The sequence below is a fragment of the Hemicordylus capensis genome, chromosome 2 (assembly GCF_027244095.1).
Source record: "Hemicordylus capensis ecotype Gifberg chromosome 2, rHemCap1.1.pri, whole genome shotgun sequence".
In the NCBI taxonomy this organism is placed as follows: Eukaryota; Metazoa; Chordata; class Lepidosauria; order Squamata; family Cordylidae; genus Hemicordylus; species Hemicordylus capensis.
The window spans coordinates 110,868,239-110,895,000 of record NC_069658.1 but is presented as its reverse complement, the minus strand read 5'-3'; the positions used below and the strand labels follow the sequence as shown (position 1 = coordinate 110,895,000).

General features: G+C 45.4%; 1 long non-coding RNA gene across 1 annotated transcript; it reads left to right on the top strand.

The window, feature by feature from the left end:
* The first annotated feature begins 175 nt into the window (after positions 1 to 175).
* On the top strand, positions 176 to 25,439 carry LOC128344232 (uncharacterized). The gene is made up of 4 exons (XR_008315736.1): positions 176 to 287; positions 6,432 to 6,573; positions 23,527 to 23,650; positions 25,037 to 25,439. It is a non-coding gene; the product is annotated as an uncharacterized LOC128344232 (long non-coding RNA).
* The last annotated feature ends 1,323 nt before the right edge of the window (positions 25,440 to 26,762 follow it).

The following is a 26,762-nucleotide window of genomic DNA, read 5'->3' as shown; positions in this document are numbered from 1 at the left end:
GTACGCGTCTCTCGAGAAGCTGGCTTGGGAAGCTGCGAGGAGCAGTTGGAACTTAGGGGATGGGGAAGGAAAGCACCAACTCTTGCTTAAAGGCCCTGCTCCCTCTCGTCAACAATCGTCTCTACTTTTGAAAGACTTCGCAGTGCCTCCTAGCATTCCGTTTATTTGTGAAAAGAACTGTGAGCACTGTCAGTGGCCGTATTGGTCCGGGGGTGAGGACGGACCCCAAAGGCCACAGATCTCGTTCTTCAGAATCCTTAAAAAGAGTGCACGTTAAGAAAAGCAAAGTAAGAGAAGGGAAGCGGCGGACACGGAATCTTAGTAAAACTACTGGTCCTTAACCCAGGCTTTAATAAGGGATATCCAGTTTGCTCTTTTGCTTTTGCTTTCCATCCTAAATGAAGAATTCTGAGGAACTGAACAACTTGTGATATTTTGGTTGCTCCTAATCAAGTTATTAGTAGAATTGTGGCTTTGGGGTTTTAAATTAAGAAAGTGGAGAGAATGTGGAATACTGAATTTACTCGCCTCCTGCACTTTGTTGGAACTGGCATGGTTTGCCAAATGATTGCTTGACACACAAAATGCCCCCCCCGCCAGCCCCTAAAAAGCATATACAATGGGGAGACTGGATTACAGTGCAGGCAGCTCATAGGAAATTTTGCTGATGACAACCTACAGAATATTTACTAATGTACTTCTTTTGTTGTTTTTATCCTGCCTTTCTCTAAGCAAAAATCAAAGCAGCTTACTTTAAAAAAACACAGGTTTTTGATATCATAAATTACAGGGTTTTTTTTACAGGTTTTTGATATCATAAATCAGAACGTTGTATTAAATTCAGAGTCCTGTTCCTTTCAAGTCAATGAAGGTATAACATTTTTAAGAGGGTTGTCTTCAATTGTTGTTCTATTCTGGTAAATATGGTATTATGTTCAAAGTATAACATAAATATTTGAATTGAAGTCCAGGACCCCCAAGGTAGCATTCTCAGAAATGCTACGTGTTCCACATACAGGGTCAGCGAGGCAGGCAGAGCTGAGAGGTCTCAATGTGTGGATGAGATGGTCATGCCAGGAGGAGGGGTTTAGTTTTGTTAGGCACTGGGATACATTTTGGGACAAGATGAGCCTGTACAAAAGGGACAGACTCCACTTGAACCATGTTGGAAACAGACTGCTGGTTCTTAAAACAAAAATGGTGGCAGAGCAGCTTTTAAAATGACACCTGTGGGATAGCTGACAGGAGCTGGGCAGTATCCAGTTTGGCAAAGACACCCCTTAAGGTGTGAGGGTATAAATGCTTCAGATAAACCAGAAGGGGACAGAATAGAACCAGATAAAGAGCAGACAGAAGGATGGACTAGTTGGTCAAAGAGATCAAATGGCCAAAAGAAAAATAGTGCACACCAGGTAAGAAATTCAACATATAGGTACTTAAATGCTAAAGCCAGAAGCCCCCAAGCAAAGATGGGCGAGCTGGAGTGCTTTGTTGCCAATGAAAACACAGGTATAGTGGGCATAACGGAAACATCGTGGAAAATGAGAATCAGTGGGACATTTATTTATTTAATTAATTTCTATACCTTCCCATACAAAAAAGTCCCTGGGCAGTTCACAGTTTTTAAAAAATCAAAACATTGACACAATGAACACAATTTAAAATAAAGCTAAAACCTGAGGCTTTAAAACTATAAAAGCCTGGCTAAACGAGTATGTTTTCAGGTTGTTCCTGGATATAAACTCTATTAAAAGGACAGGGGGGGTTGAACTAGGGGTGGAGTAGCACTGTATATTAAAGAAGGGATAGAATCTCGCAAGCTAGAAAACCTAGGAAGACCGGAGTTCTTCACAGAAACTCTGTGGGTGAAAATACAAGGCCTGAAAGGAAATGTGCTTCTAGGGAAGTGCAATCACCCTCTTTATCAAAATGCTGACAGTGACTGGGTTGCAGAAGGAAACCAGGGAGGCGTCAAAGAGAGACGGAGTTTTAATAATGGGTGACTTCAATTATCCGTACACAGACTGGGTAAACTCACGGTCAGGTGATGACAAAGAGTCCACATTTCTAGACTTGCTGAATGGCTGTGCCCAGGGGCGTAACAAGGCTGGAGTGGGCCCAGAGACAACATTTTAAAATGGGCCGCTCGCTGATACACACACACACTTCACAATATATAGTCATGTGACTTGCCTCTGGGGGCCCCTCGAGGCGTGGGGGCCCCCAGGCAGCCGCCTCCCCTTGCCTAATAGTAGTTACGCCCCTGGCTGTGCCCTAGAACAGTTGGTCATGGAACCATTCAGAGAGAAGGCAACCTTGCACTTAATCATGAGTGTTATACAGGACCTGATATGAGATGTCAGTGTGATGGAACCTTTAGGGAACAGTGACCATAGTGTGATCAAATTCAGCATACATGCGAGGACAGATTCGCCAAGGAAGTCTTACATAGACACTTTGAGTTTCAGAAGAGGAAACTTTTCCAAAATGAGGAGTATGGTGAAAAGAAAGCTGAAAGGGAAAATCAGGAGAGTCACTTCGCTCCAGAATGCATGGAGAGTATTTCAAACCACAATAATAGAAGCCCAGTTAGAATGTATACTAAAAAGGAGGAAAGGTACCACCAAGTCTGGGCGGATGCTAGCATAACTAACAAGAAAAGTCAAGGAAGTTATGAAGGGGGAAAAGACTCCCTTCAGAATTTGAATGGCCTGCCCAAATGAAGAGAACAGAAACAACAAAAAATACTTATATACTGCTTTTCAACAGAAGTTTCCAAAGCAGCTTACACAGAGAAAAAATAAATAAATAAGATGGATCCCTGTCCCCAAAGGGCTTACAATCTAAAAAGAAACATAAGATAGACACCAGAAGCAGTCACTGGAGGTACTGTGCTGGGGGTGGATAGGCCCAGATACACTCTCCCTGCTAAATAAAGAGAATCAACATGTTAAAAGATGCCTTTTTGCCAAGTTAGCAGGGGAGAAAGGAACACAAACCATCACAAAAGAAATGCAAGGAGACAATAAGGGAGGCAAAAAGAGAGTTTGAGGAACATTTAGCTAAAAGCATCAAGGGAAATAACAACAATTTCTTCAAATACATCAGAAGCAGGAAACCTGCCAGGGAGGCAGTTGGACCTGATGACAGAGTGAACGGGATTATTAAGGAGGATATGGAGATTACAGAGAAGCTAAATGAATTATTTGCATCTGTCCTCACGGCAGAGGACACTGAGCATATACCTGTGCCTGAACCGAGCTTCTCAGGGACAGAGGCTAATGAACTGAGTCAAGACAATGTTCTAAACTGTCTGGGAAAATTAAAAAAATTAAATCGCCAAGGCCAGATGGCATCTGCCCTAGAGCAGGGGTGTGTGAGCAGTTTCGATTCTGAGCCAACTAGACTTTGTGCCATTCGACTCAAGGGGGTTCAGCTTGAACTGACTTGAAAGACACTGGTAAAGGGAAATCCTGTAAGGATTCCCCTTTACCAGTGAAGAGGGGACCAGGGGTGGCTGGGGGCCTAAAACAAATGAGCTGGGACGAGAGGGAAGTTCCCAATTTCCTTGAATCTGCTGCTGCTGGTGACTGTGGTGGTCTCAGGGGTGGCGGCAGGAACTCCCTCACCCCACCCCCACCAAAGTGGCCAGGCCAGGTTTGGTCTTTGCACTTGCATGGTGGCAAAAAAAATGGCCATGACACAATTCGTGGTCACGCAAATGGCATCTGTGCAAACACAGCAGCCATTTATTGCCACTGCACAAGCTCAGAGGCCCAAAATGGGACCCAAATGGGCCTGGACACTTCAGCGGGGGTGGAGGGGAGGCCCTGCTGCTACCTCAACTGCCCCTGAGACCACTTCAGCTTCCCTCCTGTCCCAGCTTATTTGTTTTAGGCCCCCAGCAACCCACCTCCCCTGTACTAGTAAAGGGGAATCTTTACCATACATGTCCAACCACCCCCGCCCCCCAGAACCGGGCTCAAATTCGAGCCAAACCAGACCTGGTTTGGGTGTGCATAGAACTGGACTAGACCTAGTTCAGTTTGAGTCTGGTTTGACTTGAACAGAACTGAGTTTTCCAGTTTTGTGCACATCCCTACCCTAGAGCCCTTAAAGAACTCAAAGGTGAGATTGCTGACCTCCTTACAAAAATATATAACTTATCCTTACAATCAGGCTCTGCGCCAGAGGACTGGAAAGTAGCCAATGTAACTCCAATTTTCAAAAAAGGGTCCAGGTGGAATCCGGGAAATTACAGGCCAGTTAGCTTAATGTCTGTTGCGGGCAAATTGATGGAGAGCATTCTCAAAGATAAAATTGTCATGCATGTAGAAGAACCGGCCCTGCTGAAGGAGAACCAGCATGGCTTCTGCAAAGGTAAATCTTGCCTCACCAACCTTTTGGAGTTCTTTGAAAGTGTCAACAGGTGTGTGGATAAAGGTGATCCAGTTGACATGGTGTACTTGGACTTTCAAAAAGCTTTTGAGAAAGTTCCTCATCAAAGACTTTTGAGAAAACTTAGCAGCCATGGATAATGGGACAGGTTCATGTGTGGATTGGTAACTGGTGGCAGGACAGGAAACCAAGGGTAGGAATAAATGGACAGTTCTCTAAATGGAGGGAAGTAAGAAGTGGGGTCTCCCAGAAATCTGTACTGGGACCAGTGTTCTTTAACTTGTTCATAAATGATCTTCTAGAAGTTGGGCTTAGTAGTGAGGGGCCACATTTTCAGATAACACCAAACTATTTAGGGTAGTGAAATCAAAAAGAGATTGAGAGGAACTCCAAAAGGATCTCTCCAAACTGCGGGAGTGGGCAACAAAATGGCAAATGTGGCAAATGTAAAGTGATGCATATTTGGGCCAAAAAACTCAACTTAACTTATATGCTTATGAGGTCTGAGCTGTCCATGACTGAGCAGGAGAGGATTTGGGGGTTGTGGTGGACAGCTCATTGAAAGTGCTGACTCAATGTGTGGCAGCTGTGAAAAAGGCCAATTCCATGCTTGGAAGCATTAGGAAGCGGGTTGACAATTAAAACTGCTAATATTATGATGCTCATATACAAAGCTATGGTACAGCCACACTTGGAGTACTGCATGGAGTTCCGGTCACCATATCTGAAGAAGGACATTGTAGAACTGGAAAAGGTTCAGAAGAGGGTAACCAAGATGATCAGGAGCCTAGAGACTTTCCTTACAAGCCAAGGCTACTACACTTGGGGCTTTTTAGTGTAGAAAAAATTCAACTGAGGGGAGACATGATAGAGGTCTATAAAATCATGCATAGTGTGGAAAAGGTTTTCTCCCTCTTGCATAACAATAGAACCAGGGGTCATCCCATGGAACTGATTGCCAAGAAATTTAGGACCGACAAAAGAAAGCACTTTTTCACACAATGCATTATCAACTTGTGGAATTATCTTCCACAAGATGTGGTGACAGCCAACAGCCTGGGTGGCTTTAAAAGGGGTTTGAAAATACTTCATGAAGGACAGGTCTATCAGTGACTACTAGTCTGAGGTCTTTAGGCCACCTCCATCCTCAGAGGCATGATGCCTCTAAATATCAGTTTCAGAAGAGTACCAATAAGAGAGAGGGCATGCCCTCAGCTCTTGCTTATGGGCTTCCCAGTGGTATCTGGTGGTCACTGTGTGAAACAGGATGTTGGACTAGATAGGCCTCAGGCAGAACTAATCTGCCTACTTCCCTTTCACTATAATCTTGATTGATAATGATTATCTTCACAAGTTAGCCCACTGCCACCTCAAACGTTCATGCATCTTGAATTGGGGTAGATGATATCATCACAAACTATGTGGTTGAAGAGTCCCTATGTGTCCCTACAACTGTACTAAATTTGGTGCAAATCAGTTCCCACTTGTGCCTCAAATGTTCACACATCTGCCATCTTGAATTGGGGTGGATTACATCATCACAAACTATGCTGGTGAGGTGTCCCTACAACTATTCCAAATTTGGTTCAAATCAGTTAGCCCACTTGCACCTCAAATATTCATGTTTCTGCTATCTTGAATTGGGGTGCATGGTATCACAAACTAAGCTGAGGTTTCCCTATGTAGCCCTACAACTATGCCAAATTGGTTCAAATCAGTTAGGTGGTTCACAAGTTAGCCCACTTGTGCCTCAGAGTTAATGTGTCCACTATCTTGAATTTGGGTGGTTGACAACATCACAAACTACACCATTGAGGCATCCTTATGTGTCCCTACAACTGTACCAAATTTGGTTCAAATTGGTCCAGGCATTGCAAAGCTGATAGAAGGGAACACAGAAATGCACACATGACTGGAATGACCCTTTACAAATCTAACTGGATCCCAAAATCAGTGGGGTGTGAGAGACACTGGAGAACAATATTTTAGCACTGAAATATTTCTGATTTTGCACTTTTATTATCCCTTTCAAGGGCAAAAATGGAACAGAACAGTGCAACATCCTGCAGCAGCCCGGACTATTACACTTTTATTACCCACCCACCCTACAGCCAGAACTATGTGAAAAAGCCCAGAATGGTCTCCTAAACATCAAACTGCATCCCAAAAACAGAGGTATGTGCTGCAGACACCAGAGAGGAATATTATAGCACTGAAATATTTGCACTGTTACAGTTTTATCAACTCCTTCCATGCCAAAAATGGACTGCAATGGTGCAACCACATGAAACAGCCCAGAACAGCTCCCAAACTGTCAATCTGCATCCCCAAAACAGTGGAATGGGCTACAAACATTAGAGAAGAACAAGCCAACCCCCTCACAGAGCATCTGCACATTTTGGGGGGCCGGCTACCTCTCTCCCCCCTGCCCCAGTCTCTGGCCAGGCCGCCACCGGCCTCCGCATTCGGGCCGGGCCTGCCGCCGCTGGCCTCCGCGGCCAGGCCAGGCCCGCCACTACCGGCCTCCCTGGCCAGGCCGGGCCCCCGCTGCCACTGGCCTCACCGGCCGGGCCTGGCCCACCGCCGCCCTGGTCTCCATGGCCCGGCAAGGCCCACCACCGCCTCTGTCCTCCACCACAGACGCGCCTCAGCCAATCAGGTGCGTCCCTCCGCTCTGCTGCCCAGCCAATCAGCTGGGTTGCCGGGACGCATCCCCACAGAGACTGAGGCACGTCTACGGGGATTAAATATATAGATATTGTAACACTGACATTTTCAATATTACAGTTTTATTAACTCTTTCAGTCCCCAAAAAGGACCAGAATGGCAGAATTGCCTGGAACAGCCCCTGAACTGTCAAGCTGCATCCCCAAAATGAGATCCAGCGTGGTATAGTGGTTAGAGTGCTGGACTAGGACCAGGAAGACCCGGGTTCAAATCCAATTCAGCTATGATACTTGCTGGGTGACTCTGGGCCAGCCACTTTTCTTCAGTTGTCTGATTTTATCCTAAATAGTGGGTTGTGTTCCAGATCATGCCTCAGGAAGACAGGAAGTAGAGTTCAAAGTTGTAAGCCCATATCCGGTAGCTAGGTAGGTGGGGCCCAATACCCCAGTTCTTCCTGTCTCGCCTCAGGCAAGCAGCATGCCTTCGAGAGAGCTCTACTACGTTCCTTCTTCAGGCTGGTTTTTTCTCCTTGCCTTGTCTCTCCTTTGCATGTTAGGGCGGGTAGGGACTCCCTGTGGCTATCCCTTTTTTCAAAAGTTTGTTTTTTGTCTAAGTGACATCTATTTAATTCCCCAGATACCTCCCCCCCTCCCGAGCATGCAGGGGACTTTGGGGATTCCCCTTTCAGAGGGTCTTCTCTTTGATTTCCAACTCGGGTCCCCCCAGGCACAAAGCCGGACACGTACACTTCGCCCACCTTTTGACAATCCTTTTGTTTTTTGCCTGGATCTTCCCTGCCTTAGGGGATTGCGATTCCAGCCGGTTGGGTGAAGGCTTGCCTCGTAATTCCACCAAAACCAGCGCAAACAGCAAGAAATGGGCCATAGGGGTGGGAGTCTACCTCATAATTCCCCAAGAAAGGGCGCAAGCAGCACAGGATTGGCCATAGGGGTGGAGGCTTGCCTCCTAATTTCCCAAGAGAAGACCAAAAAGGCGCGGACTCGGCAATATGGTGGGGGGGGGAGGCTGATGAAAACGAAAGCTGCAAAACAAAAGCTGCGCATTTGGGAGGGCAGAAAAGCCTTTGGAGTGCAAAAAAAAACCCAAACTTCCTCAGAGAGGCTAAATTCCCCAAGAATGAAAACAAAAGCTGCAAAACAAAAGCTGTGCATTAGGGATGTGCACAAAACCGATTTGCCTGGTTCAGTTCGAATTCGAACCAGGTTCAAACCAGGAGGGAGTGGTTCGGTTTTGGTTTTGCTCGAACCTCCCCCTGGTTCGGTTCGAATTCGAACTGGTTCAAACCGATTTGAACCACTTTGAACCAGTTCAAACTGGTTCAGACACCCAAAATTTGGTAGGATGGTAGCTGGCACCCAGGGGTACCGGCCACCCAAACCCCAAAGCAATCAGACACTCATACGATTTTTTATGAATTTTTGAAAATTATTTCTAATTTTTTCTCATAGGATATAATGGGACTCCAACCAGCCCATTATTCCTTATTGTGGAGCACCCATGGGTGCCAACAAGCATGCAAACCCCGAAGCAATCAGACACCCCTATGATTTTTTATGAATATTTGAAATATTTTTAATTATTTTTCTCATAGGGTATAATAGGATACAAACCAGCCCATATCCCCTATTGTGGAGCACCAAGGGCCACAAAAGTGGGGTAGGTGGTAGACAACCAGGGGTGCCTACTATCCACAAAATTCCAAGGCAATTGGACACTCCTCTGATTATTGGTGAATTTTAAAAGTATTTTGGAATTCCTCATAGAGAATAATGAGGTTTACAGTAAATGTATAGCTTCACGTCGGGGAGAAAGGGGTGTCCTAGAGTGGAGTATGGTGGGTGGTAGTTCCCAAGGTGGGCAAGGAAGCTATCAGAATTATTTGAAAGGAATTGGGCATAAGGCTAGCAATCCATGGAGGTGGTTGGCACCCTCGCTTTGGGCCACCCCAGCACCTCCCAAGTGCAGTTATGGGGCTGCTGAAACCTCCATTCTTCCCTATGGAGAAAAACCTTAAAGCCACTTGTGGGGTGCTGGGGTGGCCCAGAGTGAGTGGTGGTCTAGTGCAAAGAGGATGCCAACCACCCGCATGGGTTGCTAACCCATGGGGTACTGGGTTTTGTTGTTTCTGGAGTGTTCTGAGTGTAGATTCTTTGGTAGCATATACGATTTTCCAATGACAAACCATGAATCCACTCTCATTGCTAACTTTAAAGACACATAAACTTCAAAAATCACTTAAAAATCAGCCCTTTGCCCAATTCCTTTCAAATAATTCTGATAGCTTCCTTGCCCCACTTGGGCACTATCACACACCACACTCTGCTCTAGGCCACCCCTTTGCCCCTGACGTGAAGCTATACATTTGCTGACACCTCCATGCTTCTTTATGGAGAAAAACCTTAAAGATGCGTAAACTTCAAAAATCAGTTAAAAATCAGCCCTTTGCCCAATTCCTTTCAAATAATTCTGATAGCTTCCTTGCCCACCCCAGGAACTGCCACCCACCGCACTCCACTCTACGACACCACTTTCCCCCCGACGTGAAGCTATACCTTTGCTGCAATCCTAATTATTCCCTATGAGGAATTCGAAAGTACTTTAACAATTCACCAATAATCAGAGGAGTGTCCAATTGCTTTGTGGTTTTGTGGGTGGTAGGCACCCCTGTCTGTCTACCACCCACCCTGCTTTTGTGCCCCTAGGTGCTCCACAATAGGGGATATGGACCGGTTCTGGTCCCATTATACTCTATGAGAAAAATAATTGAAAATATTTCAAATATTCATAAAAAATCATAGTACTGTCCGATTGGTTCAGGGTTTGGGTGGTTGTTGGCACCCATGGGTGCTCCACAATAAGGTATAATGGCCTGGTTGGAGTCCCATTACACGCTATGAGAAAAAAATAAAAATAATTTTCAAAAATTCATAACAAATTGTACGAGTGTCCGATTGCTTTAGGGTTTGGGTGGCAGGTACCCCTGGGTGCCAGCTACTATCCTACCAATTTTTGGATGTCTGAACCGGTTCAAATCGAACCACCCCCTGGTTTGGTTCGAATTCGAACTGCAGCTTGAACCTGATGGCTGGTTCGGTTCAAATTCGAACCTTCGAACCACCCTGGTTCGAATTTGAACCGGTTCGCACATCCCTACTGTGCATTTCAGAGGGCAGTAAGCCTTTGGAGTGCAAAAAGCTTCCTCGGAGAGAGACTAAAGGACCCAAATGGAAAGTGAAACCACCAGCAGCGCGACTGAGCGAGCTCTGGCTTTTGCTAGTGGTATGTCAGCAGAGTGTTTTCCAGACACCCTCCTCCAGCCGTGCTACAAGTGCAAGGGGCTATAGTAAGGGGTGCTGGCTCTGTTCTTCATTACAAGCCCGAGTTTGCTACCAATTGGGAATGGCCTGGATCCAGCACAGCAGCTTCTGATGGATGTGAGTAAGCCTGCATTTCCCTCAGTTCTCTGCTGAAGCAGCCCGTGCCTGAATTTGAACTATGACTCAGCAATTCTGTCCCTTTTAGGGTGCTGCTCAGGCCGATAGATCCATTGGTTTCTCCCCGCTTCTAGCGAAAGTAATCAATTTGCTCCCAGTTCTTCCAGAACTAACCTACCTCTGTCTCAGAGGAAGCCCTTATTCTCCCACCTAGTTAGACATAGGTTCCTCCAGATATCCTTCCTGATTAATACTCACCTTACTAGCGTGGTGTAGTGGTTTGAGTGCTGGACTAGCACTGGGAAGATCTGAGTTTGAGTCACTGTTCAGCCTTAACTTTGGCTGGCTGATTCTGGTCCAGCCACTTCTCTCTCGGCCTAACCTTCTTCACAGCGTTGTTGTGCGGAGAGTCTTAAGTATATAATTAAAAATGCAAATATATTGATACTTTCAGAGGACTCCTCGGCTCCCTCTTCTACTAAAGAGGGTGAAGTGTTCTAGGAGGAAGAGCGACTCATTCAAGTCAGCTCGTTTAGGCTTGTCCAGCAAGCAGATGTGTAGTGCTCTTGGCTCACACATGTTGGGCCATTAAGGACATAGATAGAGAGTACTGGTCTTGTGGTACCAAGCATGACTTGTTCCTTTTTCGGGGCAGGATCCGCCCTGGTTGCATGTGAATGGGAGACTTGATGTGTGAGCACTTCAAGATATTATCCCACCCCCACCCCCAACCCCAACCCCCAAAACACCAAATAGGTTGTATGTACTGTTGGAAATTCTCTGTGGTGAGAGAATCCCTTTCTCATTATAGCAGAGTGCACAGAGGCACAACACAGTGGATTTAGTTAGGCATGCGTGTATGCTGAGAGTAAAGTAACTTGGAGCCAATTCATAGTTTCAAATCAATATATAAGGCATTTATTAAGGAACTCCATTCTAGATAGGAAAGTGAGGAGTTAGGATCTCTAATCTTTCTAACTAGCTGGATGCAGATGGATTCTGCATCTTCTCTGCACACATGGTGCAAGGAGAGAGGTTTGCCATGTTGCAAGGTTGAAGGGCAGGTAGGGAAGAGAGAGAGAGGAAGAAAGTTAATCCCTGAGATTAGCAATCTACATATCCAAAGGGATAGTGTCAGAGCAATGGAGAAGGGGTGACCAATGTCTTGACCCTCTAGCCCTCTGACTCACTAGTCTATCCTCCACTGTCTGAGACAAGAGACAGCGCAAAGTCCTTTAACTTCCAACATGTACTTCCAGATGATGTTACCTCTCTCTTAGTTTTTTATGTTCTAGATGCCCTGTAGCACAATTGCGTCCCACAATTCTGGAACGTTAATGGACGAGGAAGATGGTGAGTACACAGGATTTCAGATTATCAGTGCTAGTTCCTAATCCATGGGTGTGCGACGACATATTGTCAGTCACTAAGGCAGTTTTCTGCTAACTCTAGCTTGCGAGGGCTGCTATAACACGGACCAAGGAGCTCCTCAGCTGTTCCACCTGAAAAACAAGCAGTTTTGACAGGGCATTATGAACCTTGCTAAAACAGTGGCATTGCCGACATTCTAGCCTAGACTGCATGCAACATGCCCCTCGGTCACTGGCTGCTGGGGTGGTGGTAAGGAGGTGCTTATGGTCAATATATTAGTGTTTAGACCACAGCCTTAAGCTCTTCCTCCTTACGGGCTAAGTTTTTCCCCTGGTCTGGGCCCCTCTCTTGAGGTCATCTTCACCACTACAGGTCCATATTCCAACCTTTCTCCAATGCTGCATGGGTTTGTAGTCCTGCCCATAGGCCTTACAGGATACACCTGGCGCCAACAGGGCCAACAGCAACGGTTCCAAAGGAACAACAGGAACCAGGCTTCCAGGTAGCCCTTCTGACCGGATTCCAGCAGAGTCCAAATCTTTGCCTCTTTCCCATCGGAGGCCAGCTTCCTCCTTCTCACAGCTTGGAGCCATTCTTCTGTGGCCTCGTGGGTTCGGGATTGCTTTTACTCAGGACATCCTCTTGGAATTCACAGTTCAGCCGCATGGCCAGGTCTTCCACCTATGAATCAGATTCACGCATTCGAGCCAATTCCCTCAGTGGAGCACTTCGAGGGAATCTCCCCTCCTTTCGTTCCTGATGCCCCAGACAGCCCCTGAGAGCGGTGCTCAATCTATATCGCCCAGCTGCTTCTTCTGGAAGCAAACCTTACGGATGCTATCCGTTCGTCACATTTTGGAGGCTCTATGCAAGGGATGTCTTCTAGCATCCATAGTCTTATCGGAGTCCTGCTTCTGCTCCCCATCCATCCATCCTACTGCAAGTTTCTACGCTTCCAGGCTCTGGGCAGACATATCCTATACACGACTATGCACTTCAGCCTCTCCTCTCATTCAGGGCTCTAACCAAGATAATGGCAGCCCTCATATATAGGATATGAGAGGAGGAGCCTCACGTGCATCCCTATTGGCTGATCTGTGCATACCTTTCCCCTCTCTTCCGCAGGTCCACAAGAATGTGCAAGCACTCTTCAGATCAGACCCCCACGACTTGTTGCCAATAGGCAGTGGAGCGGCCTGGGTCTCTCCCAATCTTTGCTATTGTTGGAGCCCTCTTAATCATGGTTCAGGGCATCTTTTCACCCTCATTAGTATGCATAGCCAAGATGGTGTATCAGGCCCACCTGCTCCTGACCTATCCATGGATCTCCCCAGTATGTCACAATGCGTGGATCCATGATTCTCTGCTTGGAGATCTCCCCGTGGTTCTACTGGCTCTCCCACTCCCTCCAGGGTTCCTGTGGCCATTCCGGAGCTCATCTTCTCCAAGGCTCTCAAATCGCTCACACTCATCTTGGAGGGCATTCGATCCCTATGCTGGTGGATTTCCCCAGACCCCGCCGGGGGGCTGCCCCTCTCACCTCCCGCAGGATCACGGTGGCCACAGAAGCAATCCCTGACAGCCTGGGGAAACACTGCTTCTATCCTTGGCATGGTGCCTTGGTGACACAGGGAGGCCTCACTGAATATCCACCTCTCGGAACTGCGAGCCATCCGCTTGGACCTCACTCAGTTTTTCTTACACAATTTTCACAGACAGCATCATGTTGGTACGCACTGTCAAGGTCTGGCCCAAGGCCAGCGAAGTACACGGCTCGGCTACTTGCTGTGGGTGAATGACAATTGTTGAAACTCAGCAATGAGTGGGAGTCAGAGGCTCCAATTTATGGAGCCAGTCGAAAGCTCCCAGGTGTCAGGATTTACGGCTCGTCAGCCTTCGATAACAGGCGCTTGCTCCTCCGCACCAGCTCCAGTTGTGACCTGCGTTTGAAACACCTGCGTTGCTGTGGCGTCGGTGGAGCTCCAATGCTTAAATCATCCCCCGATTGGTCGCTGACATTTTCTGCTGGTTCAGGCTGTTGAGTCTGTTCTGAACCGTCAGCTAATTCCACTGCAGTCGGGCTCTGCCCTTCAGACATTCCAGACTCGGCTGAAATGCCGACAGCTTCCCTTTCTTCCTCGCTGTCAGAGCTAGGGGACATGACACGCACAGCCAACGTGGCTGCAAATGCTTTCATCTCTGATCAGGGGGGTACAAAGTCTTGCTCCAGCACAAGGGCAGCCACTTCCCATTTAACCCGGCTCTTCTCTTCCTCATATCTATCATGACAGAGCATATAGTGGCACATTGAACCTTTCGGATCATGGTAGAGCATCTAAGAGGCAGATTGAACCTGTCAATGGACTGGTTCAGCTGCTAGATCATAGGTGCGGCAGTATGGGCTCTCCACCCGGAGGTCCTCCACCTAATCTTGCAGGTGTTTGGCTTGACCTCCAGGGATCTTCACCCCCCAGGCAATCACCAGTTGCCCAGTTTTCCTCACCAGGTTCCTTCCCTAGCTGAGAGCACAGCTGCTCCCACGGCTGCCCGGCCTCTGGGCTTCCCCTAAACGTTCCCTCCGACCTCCATCGTTGCCGAGGTGCTATGGAAGTGGGTCCTTCTTATGGCAAGCATCATTCTCATCGCCCAGGGTATCAGATGCCCGTGGTTGCGCGGACCTGGTCTCTCTTTCCGTCCAGGATCCTCTACCTGGGCTGCGAGGGCAGGTATTCCTTCTCCAAGGGCCCCCCTCCCTCTTTCAGCACACGAACCCAGACTGGATCCACCTAGGCTCATGGAGGTTGAACAACCCCTCCCTGGTCGGGCCTGGTATCCTCAGCAGTACTACATCCCATTGCAGCCTCCAGACGCCTCTCCTCAATCGTCTTTTTCAAGTTCCCAGTTAGCGTGCAAGATGCGTCTCCCCCCTGCCATAGCGGGGATATTCGAAGTATTCTCTCTTCCAGGAGGGCCTTTTTGGGGGTTGGTGATCCTTCACCCTGCACAATCTGTCTCAGCACCGGCTCCAGTTTTATAGTCCTCTTTCCTGGAGGTGCTCCAAGCTCCATCCGTATCTCAGTCGTTTTCTTGTAAGGTGCCAACACTTCGGCCCCTCTTCCTTCCACAGATCTCTATACCGCCCTTTCCGTCAGCCCATCAGTTCAGTCCTCTTGAGGATCTTCCCTTACTAAGTCCCCTTCTAGTTTTCGTCTCTCAGTGCAAAGGTCTAGGAACTAGCAGCGCTGCACCGCACTAGAACTCTTGTTGCCTTTACAGAGGATGCAGTTACCCTGCACTCGGACCTTGCATTCTTAGTTGTCTGTAGGGCCCTCAGGACCTACCTGAAACAACTAATCCCCATCTCATTTGGTCGCCATCCCAGAATTATGGGTATCTGGGTCTCTAAAGCGAACTTAGCCAAGTGAATAAGGGCCTCTATCTCCTTGGTTCCAAGACTCTGCACCTTCATGGACCTCTTCACGTAACGCTAGCACATCAACCGCTTTCGCGACCAATGCATCACTCCAGGTTATCCATAAGGCAGGCTATCTATACGGCTACTACACGGGCTTCCATCTCTGTTCTCCAGCCACTACAAGATTCCAAATCTCAGGCTGAACAGGCAGTCATGACCAGTACCATTTTTTACAATAGATTTTAGCGTCCGCTTCTCCCTCCCTTTATCTTCTCATAGCTTGGGCATGTCCCACTATTTAGGATAAAATCAGACAACTGCGGAAAAAGAAACATTGGTCTTAACTGTGAAGGGTTCTTTTTCGCAGTATCTGATTTTATCTGGCCGTCCATATCTTGCATATCTTATCGCTGGTTTGGTATGGGTGCAGTAGTGGGAGCTGGTGTCTCCCAGGGTACAGTTTTTTCTTTCTTATGGCCTCTCTGGATCCTGAGTACTGTTCCGTATGGTTCCTGCCACAATCATTACTCGTCTATTTTTTCTGCTCTCTCATATATCTCTTAAGGTTTTTTCCTTCTGACAGATGCATTTGCCTGGCTCAACAGTCCAGAACGGGGGTATTGGGCTCCGCCTACCTAGCTACCAGATATGGGGTTACAACTTTGAACTCTACTTCCTGTCTTCCTGAGGCATGATCCGGAACACAACCCACTATTTAAGATAAAATCAGACACTGCGAAAAAGAACCCTTCACAGGTAAGACCAATGTTTCTTTCTCTCTCAGCCTAACCTACTTCACGGGGTTGTTGTAAGGAGAAACCTAAGTATGTAGTACACCACTCTGGGCTTCTTGGAAGAAGAGCAGGATATACAAATTTAAACAAAAAATCAAAAAAACCCACTACAATGGGCTGTAGACACTGGAAGAAAAATATTGCAGCACTGAAATATTTCTAATATTGCAGTTTTATGAATCCCTTCAGTGCCAAAAATAGAGCGGAACAGTGCAATGGCCTGAAACAGCCCATAATGGCCCCTGAACTGTCAAGCTATAGCTCTAAAATAGTGGATTTGGCTGCAGACAATGGAAAAGAATATTGCAGTACCATAATATTTCCAGTCCTGCACTTTTATGAACCCCTTTGGTGCAAAAAATGGACTGGAATGGTTCAATGGAATGAAACAGCCCTGTTTTGGGGGTGCAGTTCAACAGTTCGGTTGCTAAACTATCATACTGCACCCCCAAAACAGTGGACTGGACTGCAGACACTGGAGAAGAATGTTGCAGCACTGAAATATTTCCAAACTTGCTCTTTTATGAACGCCTTCAGTGCCAAAAATGGACCAGCACAGTGCAACAACCTGAAACAGCCCGGAATAGCCCACAAACTGCCAAGCTGCATCCCCAAAACAGTGGAATCGACTGCAGGCACTGGAGGAGAGTATTGGAGCACTTAAATATTTCCATTCTTGTATTGTTATGAACCCCTTCAGTTCCAGAAATGGACTGGAATTGTGGCAATTTTCTGAAACCGCCCGGAATGACACCCTGACAGTCAAGCTGCATTCCCAAAACAGTGAAATGGGCTGCAGACACTGGAGAAGAGTATTGTAGCAAAGGTTCTTTACTCTTAGCATTATTAAAAACATAGCATTTATAAGTGTCTTCTGTTAGTTTCACTAGGAATGTGCACGGGACCAGTTCGAAGGTGCGGGGCATAACTTTAAGGGTGGGGGAGGGTGCCTCTCCCTCCATGTTTCACCTGTCTACGCTCACTTAAAAACCAGGCCAGGGGGGGTGGCAGCATACCTCCCTGCTGCTCCTTGAAGCGGAAGTAACCTGTGCATGTCACCCCGTGTGTGTGAGCACGATGTGCGCATGCACACCTGACATCCACACAGGTCACTTCCAGTCCGAGGAGCAGATGGGGCGGCAGGGAGGTACGCTGCCATCTCACCTGACTAGTTTTTAAGTGAGCGCTGGCAGGGGAAATGCGGACGGGGAAGAATGCACCCTCCCCCGCCCTTAAAGTTATCCCCACCACCCACCACCTTCGAACCTCCCAAACCACCAGGTGTTCAAACCTGTACGGAGACCTTTAAAAGGGCCTCTGAACAGGTTCATGCACATCCCTAAGCTTCACTACTAAGTTCCATCATAATGAAGACTCTGTAAAGGAAAAGAGTGTAGCCTTCTTTGAAGATTTTTTCCTTTGTCACTTTTGACAGTCACAACACTTTGGCCTTTTTTATATTCTGCGAGGAATTTGAGTTATCTCAAAACAAGACAGATGATATCAGTCCTGACATACACCTTGGCAAAGGACCATTGTGTCCTCCTTTGGTTTCTTGCAGTTTCCCCATTAAGCACAAGGACCAAGAAGACCTGTAATACTCTTCTACTGCCTAAGACAGAAATTTGATAGTTGATTATGCCCATTATTTGAAGCCACCATGTGTGTATACTCTCAGATAATGTATCTGCCCATGATATAGCTATACAGTCTATCTAAAACCAATCTGCTGTTAGTAACAGAAGAAGTCTCTTTGCCTTCTGGAAACAGCCAGCTTGTACAAGATGTCCTGGCTTCCTCTTCAGAGCCCATACTTTCATCTATTTCTCATGATAATCCTCTACAGATGTCTACACGATTAACTAGGCCTGCAGAGAATACTCCCCAGAATACCTTGTTGTCATCGAGAACTGACATTCATAGCTCTCTGCGTATTCAGCCATTTCAGACACCGTCTATCAGATCCTCACCCCTAATTATACATCTTCAGTATCTTTCAGAGCTTTGTTATCGGATCTCCAGATAGATAAGGAGCGGTAACATTGTTATTGGATTTAATATCTTATAGAAGTTCTCCTTACACCCAGTAACCTCCTACATCTTCTATTTTCCCCCAGGAGACTTGGTGTTCTTATGTTCTGTCAGTGGATGATGGTTATACATCTTTTTCGTTAGATGCTACGGGAGCGGACGACTTAAATGTGGATTGAGTATACTTATTTCTACTTCTCTACAGGCAATGAATTCTAGCTTAGTATCTTTTGATCAGCATGCACTTGCAGTTCTAATTAAAATTAAGCAACATAATTAATTTGCTGGTTAATGTTTACATTAAGTACTAAACTACAGATTGGAGAACTATGGCAGAAATTTTGCAATTATATCTCCAACCTTTTAGCTTCCCATCCTCAGGCATCCTTAATAATGGCAGGTGACTGTAATGTGAGAATGGGTGTTAGTGATACTGCTTTGTTCATGAAATGTAAGAACATAAGAACAGCCCTGCTGGATCAGGCCCAAGGCCCATCTGGTCCAGCACTGTTTCGCACAGTGGCCCACCAGATGCCGCTGGAAGCCACAGACAGGAGTTGAGGGTGTGCCCTCTCTTCTGCCATTACTCCCCTGCAACTGGTATTGTCATCCGCCTGTGCAAGAAGAAATGCCCTTCCTACATTCTCACCAATTTAAGGATCTCATTTGTAATTATGAAGGCTTTTGCTTGGCACAAACTCTTAATAATTTATTATTATTTAATAATTCTAAAATAAGTTAATAATAATTTAAATCTCTGTTAAATGGCACTACAAAGGATGATTGTACTGAAGAATGTACTTTTTGGGGTGGGGAACTGTACAAGTACCATTGATTATATAGTAATATCCCATGATTTGTTAGTCTTTTTGGAGAAATTGAAAACTGTTTCACGCCCAGACAGTGACCATTTACTAGCTGTTATGTACTTGAGCCCCATTAGCAGCCAACTGTTTGCAGACCCAGTTTATAGACCTAATACAGTATTAGAGGTTAGACCCTCCTGAATAAGGTGGTCTAAACAGGTGAACCAGAATTGTTTAACACTGTTAAATTCAGAAAGTCTTCTGCAAATTCACTCCTTATGACATCTGAGTCAGAGGTGGATGTTTTGATATAATATGGCAAGCTTACACGAGCATTTCAATATCTATTATACAGCACATCTGTAAAGAAACCACAGCTTAAACTTATTGTCCTAAAGGTTGGTTTGACTCAGGTTGTTATAATGCTAAGAGAATCTTAATTATAGCTTTCAAGCAGGGGCGTAGCAAGGTTGGAGTGGGCCCAGAGACGAGATTTTAAAATGGGCCCCCCCCTCAAAGTCCAGGGCCTCCGCACACCCCAGGCCCCCAAGGATTTAAGTCTGATATTCCAAAATAAGTATGCTGCCTGGAAACACATTTCACTGAATACACACATGCACACTTCACAATATATAGTGATATACATTGAGTACTATACATTTGTTTTACTTTTAATGCCTAGAACACACTAGAAAGATGAATGATTAAAATGGCCCCCTCGCTGCAGATTAGCAAAGGAGACTTTCAACCATGCAGGGTGAGCCTATGTTTGTTTTCTCAGAATTCTGAACAAGTTCAGTCAAGTTTGATTGCAGGAGGTTTTTCACAGGAGGCTTTTAAAGCCCTTTAACACACATCTCCTCTGGAATGGAGGTGCTGCATTCACATGTTGGCCAGATTTACCCTGAAGTCCCTGCAAGTTATTGGGGAGCATTTCACACACAAGAAAAATAAAATAAAATAAAAGCACCACACATGCTTCACAGTTCTCACTCAGACCTTCTGGGTTGCAAAACAACTTGAACATAAGTGCATTTATAAATGAATGAATGAATGAATAAAATAAATATAATACTGTTTCTTCTAGAAGTTTTTGTAATTTTCTGCCATGAAACAAGCCACTTATAGGACTTTTTAGATAGTTTTTTTAAAGCCAGCAAATTTTCCAAGCTGTTTAAAAATAAATATTCAGAGACTTCTCAGTCCCTCCCCCCCTATATCAAAGCCCTATGGCAAGCAGATGCCTATATATCCAGGATGGGGGGGGGTGGAAGGTAACCACAAAGAGGAGTTCACACTCTACCTGGCAAATGCTGGGCTGGGCAGGGCAGCAAGGGGTCTTCTGCTGCAGAGAACAGTGGTGGCCACTCTGGCTGCCTCCTCCTTCCTGGCTGGCTTGGGCCCTACTGGAGTTCAGGCTTCACAGAGGCCTACACGAGGCCTCCGTGGAAGCCCCGCCCACCCGCCGATCAGCTGAGAGGCGGGAGAAAAGGAGCTCCTAGCAGCTTGTTTGCTGCTTCCATTTCGGGACAGGAGAACAAGCAGGAGAGATGGCGAACAGGGCAAGTGGCTGAGGGACCTTGGGGCTGGGCAGGGGGCAATGGGGAGTCATGTGAGGTGCCTCCAGGGGGCTCCTCCAGGCAGTTGGGCCCCCAGACAACTGTCTCCCCTTGCCCCTTGTTACGCGCCTGCTTTCAAGGAATATAGGGAGAACCGAGCTTTAATGCTTCCCCAAAGCTTATTACTGTGGTGGTGGGGAGAGTATAAATTATTGCTGAAAAATCAAAATCTGCTTGGTAACAATTGATCACTGCAACTAAAGCAAAAGGTTCAGCTAGGTTCTTGTTGCAGACAGACCTGCATATGGCCCATCCTGTTTGGACGGCCATATTTCAGCTGCAGCCTGGGAAGCCCATTTTCATGATGTATACACCGAGAAAGTAGAAAGATCCTTTGAGGAGGAGTCTGGGCCTACTTTTATCCCCGAGTGGCCTCCAGTTATGGCTGCAGAGGTAGCCAATTCGTCAACTCAGATAAAACCAGGCAAAGCTCTGGGACTGATCTTATTCCACCTAATTTAGAGTGGTGGGCTCCTATTTTAGCCTATCTTTTTACTTTTATTGATTGGACAGCCAGTATTCCTGAAGAACATATTTACTAATTAAACATAATTAGTAAGATTTATGCCTGCCATTTATATGAGAAATTGCTTGACTGGTTTGAAACAGTGGAGGAGCAAGCCCAGTTTAGGTCTGGCCATTCACCCTTAGAACAGGGCTTGGTTCTTGGTCATTTGGTAGAAAAATGTGCTCAAAAATACTCATTTGGCCTTATATACCACTTGTGTGGATTTTAAGTTTGCTTTTGGTCTAATTTTGCTGGAGAAACTATGGAGGAAACTTAAAGCCCCCTCGGTTGATTGGAGATTGTTGCTTCTTATATACAAATTGTATGGGAACACCCGCTTGCAAGTTAGATTCTTACCCAGAAAGGTGTAAGACAGGGTTGCATTTTAGCCCCACTTTTGTTCAATTTTTATATAAATCCCTTCTTGGAGAGGCTAAGTAATTTGGATCACCACCCTCCAAAATTAGCATCTAAGCATATATCTGTGTTCCTTTATTATTAATTAGTATTAGTATTTATTAACACAGTCAGACAGATGTTATTGACTGGTTTGTTTCATCCAGACATCGAGTCCTTCCCAAGGACCTGGGATGGCTGAATTTTATTGTCAATGTTGTTGCTGTTGTTATAGATATCGTCGCAGAATATAGGCTGTTCCCAGTAAAGCTGCTTTTTGTAATTGGCTGGTGGTGTTTTCTGCGGCCCCTATGGTGTTCAGGTGCTCTTCAAGGTCTTTTGGAACTGCACCCAGGGCACCAATTACCACTGGGATTATTTTGGTCTTTTTCTGCCACAGCCTTTCAATTTCAATTTGTAGATCTTTGTATTTTGTGATTTTTTCTATTTCTTTTTCTTCTATTCTGCTATCCCCTCTTAGCTATGTCGATTATTTTGACTTGTTTTTCTTTCTTCTCGACTACAGTTATATCTGGTGTATTGTGTGGCAGATGTTTGTCTGTTTGTAGTCGGAAGTCCCATAATATTTTTACATCTTCATTTTCTTCAACTTTTTCAGTTGTATGGTCCCACCAATGTTTGGCTACTGATAGCTTGTATTTTTTGCAGATGTTCCAGTGTATCATCCCTGCTACCTTGTCATGCCTTTGTTTGTAGTCAGTCTGTATGATCTTTTTACAACAGCTGATTAGGTGGTCCACTGTTTCATCTGCTTCTTTACAAAGGCGGCACTTGCTGTTTGTTGTTGACTTTTTGACTTTTGCTCTTATTGCATTTGTTCTTAGTGCCTGTTCTTGTGCAGCCAGTATTAAACCCTCTGTTTCTTTCTTCAAGTTGCCATTCTTAAGCCATTGCCAGGTCTTGGTGACGTCTGATTTTCCACTTATATTGTGCAAATATTGACCATGCAGTGGCTTATTTTTCCATTTTTCTGCTCGGTTCTTGACTTGTTCTTTCTTGTAGGCCTGCCTTGTTTCATTGGTGTTGAATAGTTTCTCGTTATTGACCATTTGAAGTGCATCTTCTTCACTGTCCTTGATATATTCTTCAAGGTCTCTTTTCTCCTCCTCTGTTGCTTGGTGGACTTGCAGCAATCCTCTTCACCTGAGCTGTGAGGGAGGTATAACCTATCTACATCACTGCGGGGGTGCAGGGCATGATTGATGGTCCTGATTTCCCTGGTCTTACGATCTAGTGTCTCTAGCTATTAATTATTATTATTATTTTATTATTATTTTACATTTTATATCCCGCTGTTCCTACAAGGAGCCCAAAGCGGTGTACTACATACTTAGGTTTCTCCTCACAACAACCCTGTGAAGTAGGTTAGGCTGAGAGAAAAGTGACTGGCCCAGAGTCGTTCAGCAAGTATCATGGCTTAATGGGGATTTAAACACGAGTCTCCCTGGTCCTAGTCCAGCACTCTAACCACTACACCATGCTGGCAATTTACACAGATGATGCTGTGATTTTTATCCTTATCCCCCATTGGGTTAACAAGAACATTGTGGGCTCTTGTATGCTACTGAAGGGAAGATTCCTTGCAGGTTAATTATCAAAAAACTAAAACCATGATGTTTGCAAAGTCCCCTAAGAAGTTGAGTTGGAGTATTGGCACATGTAAAACTGAGCATGTTGATGGCTAGGGGTAGTTTTCCAAGCAAAAGGCAGTCTAAATGTATGCACAGTTAGTAATGCAAAATTCCCAAAGTAGTTTTTCATCCATCTTGGCTTTTTTCCAAACTAGTGGTGGGCAGTTTCTCCTGGCATCAAACTAAATGAAGCTAAGCATTAGCCCGTCTCCTATATGGTGCCCAGATCACCTTATATTTCACTTTTGCAGCCTTAGAAATAACCCAAACCAAGTTTTTGAGAAGCTTATTTCAAGTGCCTTGCTGTATGTCTAATATGATTTTATGTGTAGAGCCAGGTGTACCAAGTGTGTGGACTAGGATCTGGCTAGTGGTATGTAATTAATGGGTAAAGCTTATTTTTTCTCCCTAAAGGTTTGGCACCTTTGATACTGAAGGATGGCTTTCGGTCCTGATGGAAATGACTAATAGTGAAGACATTCTATTAACTTGGATTCTCTCCTGAGCTATTGATAACGTGGGGCCATGAACATGCCAGGTTAGTCCTCAAACAAAGGCTCCTAGATATTGCACTCCAAAACAATCTAAGCTATGTTACAAATAGGGGTGTATGAACTGGTTTGACTAGTCTGAGTTTGAACCAGACCCTCCCACAGTTCCAGTCCGAACCAGTTCGGGGCAATGCTTGTAAAGGGGAATCTGCTGAGGATTCCGCTTTGTCAGCAAAGGGGCATTCCCAAAGGGCGGGTGGGGAATGAGAGGGGAACTTCCCTTCCGGGCAGCGGAGGCTCCTCTAACCACTGGCCTCCCCAATAGCAGCCCAGGCTGGCAGCTATGGCCCTGTTTGGGCCTCTGTGCCATAACTGCAGAGCACAGAGGTCATTAGAATAGATAGCCCAGTGCTCTTGCATAAGAGAGCCTGGCACTCTTGCACAAGAGCAGCAGTCTGCTGCATGGAGGTTCTAACCAGGCTGCAGCCACCGGCCCAGGCTGCTATTGGGGAAGTCGGAGCGGGGGTTAGAGGAGCCCCTTGCCATCCCGTCGCTGCTGTCCTGCCACTGCCAGAAAGCTAAGTTTCTTTCTCCTCAGCGGATTCCCCTTTACAAGCATTGAGCCGAACTGGTCCATGAACCAGTTCAGCCCAGTTCAGCAGTCAAACTGGACCAGGCCCAGTTGGGCTGGAACCAGACTTGGCCAGGTCAAATTCACTTTATTTGAACTGAACTGGCCACACAGGTTTGGTGCACACCCCTAGTTACAAATATGTTCTACCTTTGGAACCAAATATGTAACTCCAAACCAGCTAGGTACTTTATAAACGTCAACTACCTATTGAAGAAGGTGGATTTAATTTCACATATTTGATTGACTGATTGATTGATTGATTTCTATACCGCCCTTCCAAAAATGGCTCAGGGCAGTTTACACAGAGAAATAATAAATAAAATGGATCCCTGTCCCCAAAGGGCTCACAATCTAAAAAGAAACACAAGATAAACACCAGCAACAGTCAGTGGAGGGATGCTGTGCTGGGGCTGGATATGACCAGTTACTCTCCCCCTGCTAAATAAAGAGAATCACCATGTTAAAAGGTGCCTCATTGACAAGTTGGACATTGGCAACTATCCCAATTAGTTTCAGGACCAACTCATGTTGCCGGTCTCATGCACTATTTGATCTTTTGTTCGGATCAGTGGGGTGTTCTATGGGTGGGGCATCTGGTGGTTTTCCCAGTCATGAACGGACCACCACATGGTTAAGGTTGGTTTCACGGTAACAATCCAGTCCTGCAGGGGTGGTGGAGCTATTAAGATGGTCCACCCAAGAAGGCTAATTAATTAATTTAATTAATATAAAATAACATGACATTGCAACTATCATTGTCTGTCAAGGACATTCATGTTTTGTTGGCGTACTTCCCTAGCATATGGAAACTAGCATTATATCAAGAATTGTGGATTCTTTGCGCTAGGGATGGTTGCCAAGAGGATTATAGTAAAACATTGGAAGGACAAATTACTCCTGAACTGCAACTTTGGATAACTGACGTGTTCCTTGTCAGCATTTGAACTGGTCTTTTCCCCCGATGACAAGGTAAAGAAGAGGAATTTTCAGCTATTTGGTCAAATTTTAATGAATTGTTTATGCTTTGAAACGTAAATATCCCTGGTAGAAGGTGTTTTCTTCTTCTTCTCCTGTGTTGGTTCTATCTTATTACGTTTAAGATATGTTTAAGTGATTTTCATTTCCTTCCTCCGCTCCTTTCTTTTTCAGTTATATTCACATATATTATTACAGTCCTTGATCATGTTTTTGCACTGCTGTAATCTCACTGCAATAAAGAAGCGGGGGGGGGGGTTAAGATGAATTCTTATTAATGTTTCTTATCTGTCTACTTTGTATTTCTGGTCAGAGACCGAAATAAAATTGAACTGAACTGAACTAGTAGATGATGACCCTTGAGGTGCATTTCTGGAAATGGCTGTCTTGAAATTGGTTCTGACTTGCAGACCATTTAATTGTTTTTGGGATGTCGCTTGACAGTATAGGTGCTGTTCTGGGCTGTTTCAGGTCATTGTGATGTTCTGGTCAATTTTTGGCACTGAAGAGATAATAAAAGTACAAGATTGGAAATATTTCAGTGCTACATTATTTTCCCCCAGTGTCTTCAGCCCATTCCACTGTTTTGGAAATGTAGCTTGTCTGTTAGAGGGCTGTTCCGGCTGTTTCAAGTAGTTCCACACAACCAGCTCTGAAGGGCTTAATAAATGTGTAATAGCCCATACTTTTGCAGGGTATTCCGAGTTGTTCTGGTTCATTTTTAGCTCTGAGGGGGTTAATTAAAGTGTAATATTGAAAATAGGTCAGTGCTAAAATATTGTTCTTCAGTGTCTGGAGAACACATTCCTCTGGTTTTGGGATCCAGTTTGATTTTTAAAGGGCTTCTGGCCTATTCCATCCTGTTCTGGCATATTCTGGTTTTCACCCAGACCCTATTTAAATTTTGTGGTTGTGCAATAGAAGTTCCAGTCTACTTCATTTCCAGCTTACTGCTTCTGCAGCATTTCTCCTGCATCTCACATACATCTTTCAAAAGTACCATAGAACTTAGAGTTTAGATTGAAAGAAATGAAGTATCTCCTTGTTTTCTGGACTTGGTTGCTATTTTAGTAAATTACCTCCTGGAAATCCCACTGAATTGCTTATTTTTCCTCCTGCCTGATCATTTCCCTCTGACTTGGCTGCAGTCTTATATGCATTTTCCTGGCAGTAACTACCATTTAAGTTAATGGGGCTTGCTTCTGAGTAAACATGTGTCAGTTGCCTTGCTGACAGCATGATTTCATCCTTTAAATTGTATTGCCTCTTGTTTGGTTACTGGGCGGGTGGGGAGAGAATAAGTGCTACAGTATAAATACTGCTTTAAAAAAATGCTTGTGGGAGAAATCTAGTAGAGGAGAAGAGGGGGAGGAAGATGAATTGATGTTAGATGTTGCAACCTGTGGAAGGTGACATGAAGGCTGCTACATTTGGCTGTCCTTACCTCTTTCCCCAATGTTTCAACTATGGGTTAGAATGGAAAACCATTAAAATGCTTATAGTTGGTATAATTATTGTCAGAATGGGATGAAAGCTGGCTGCATGATAAA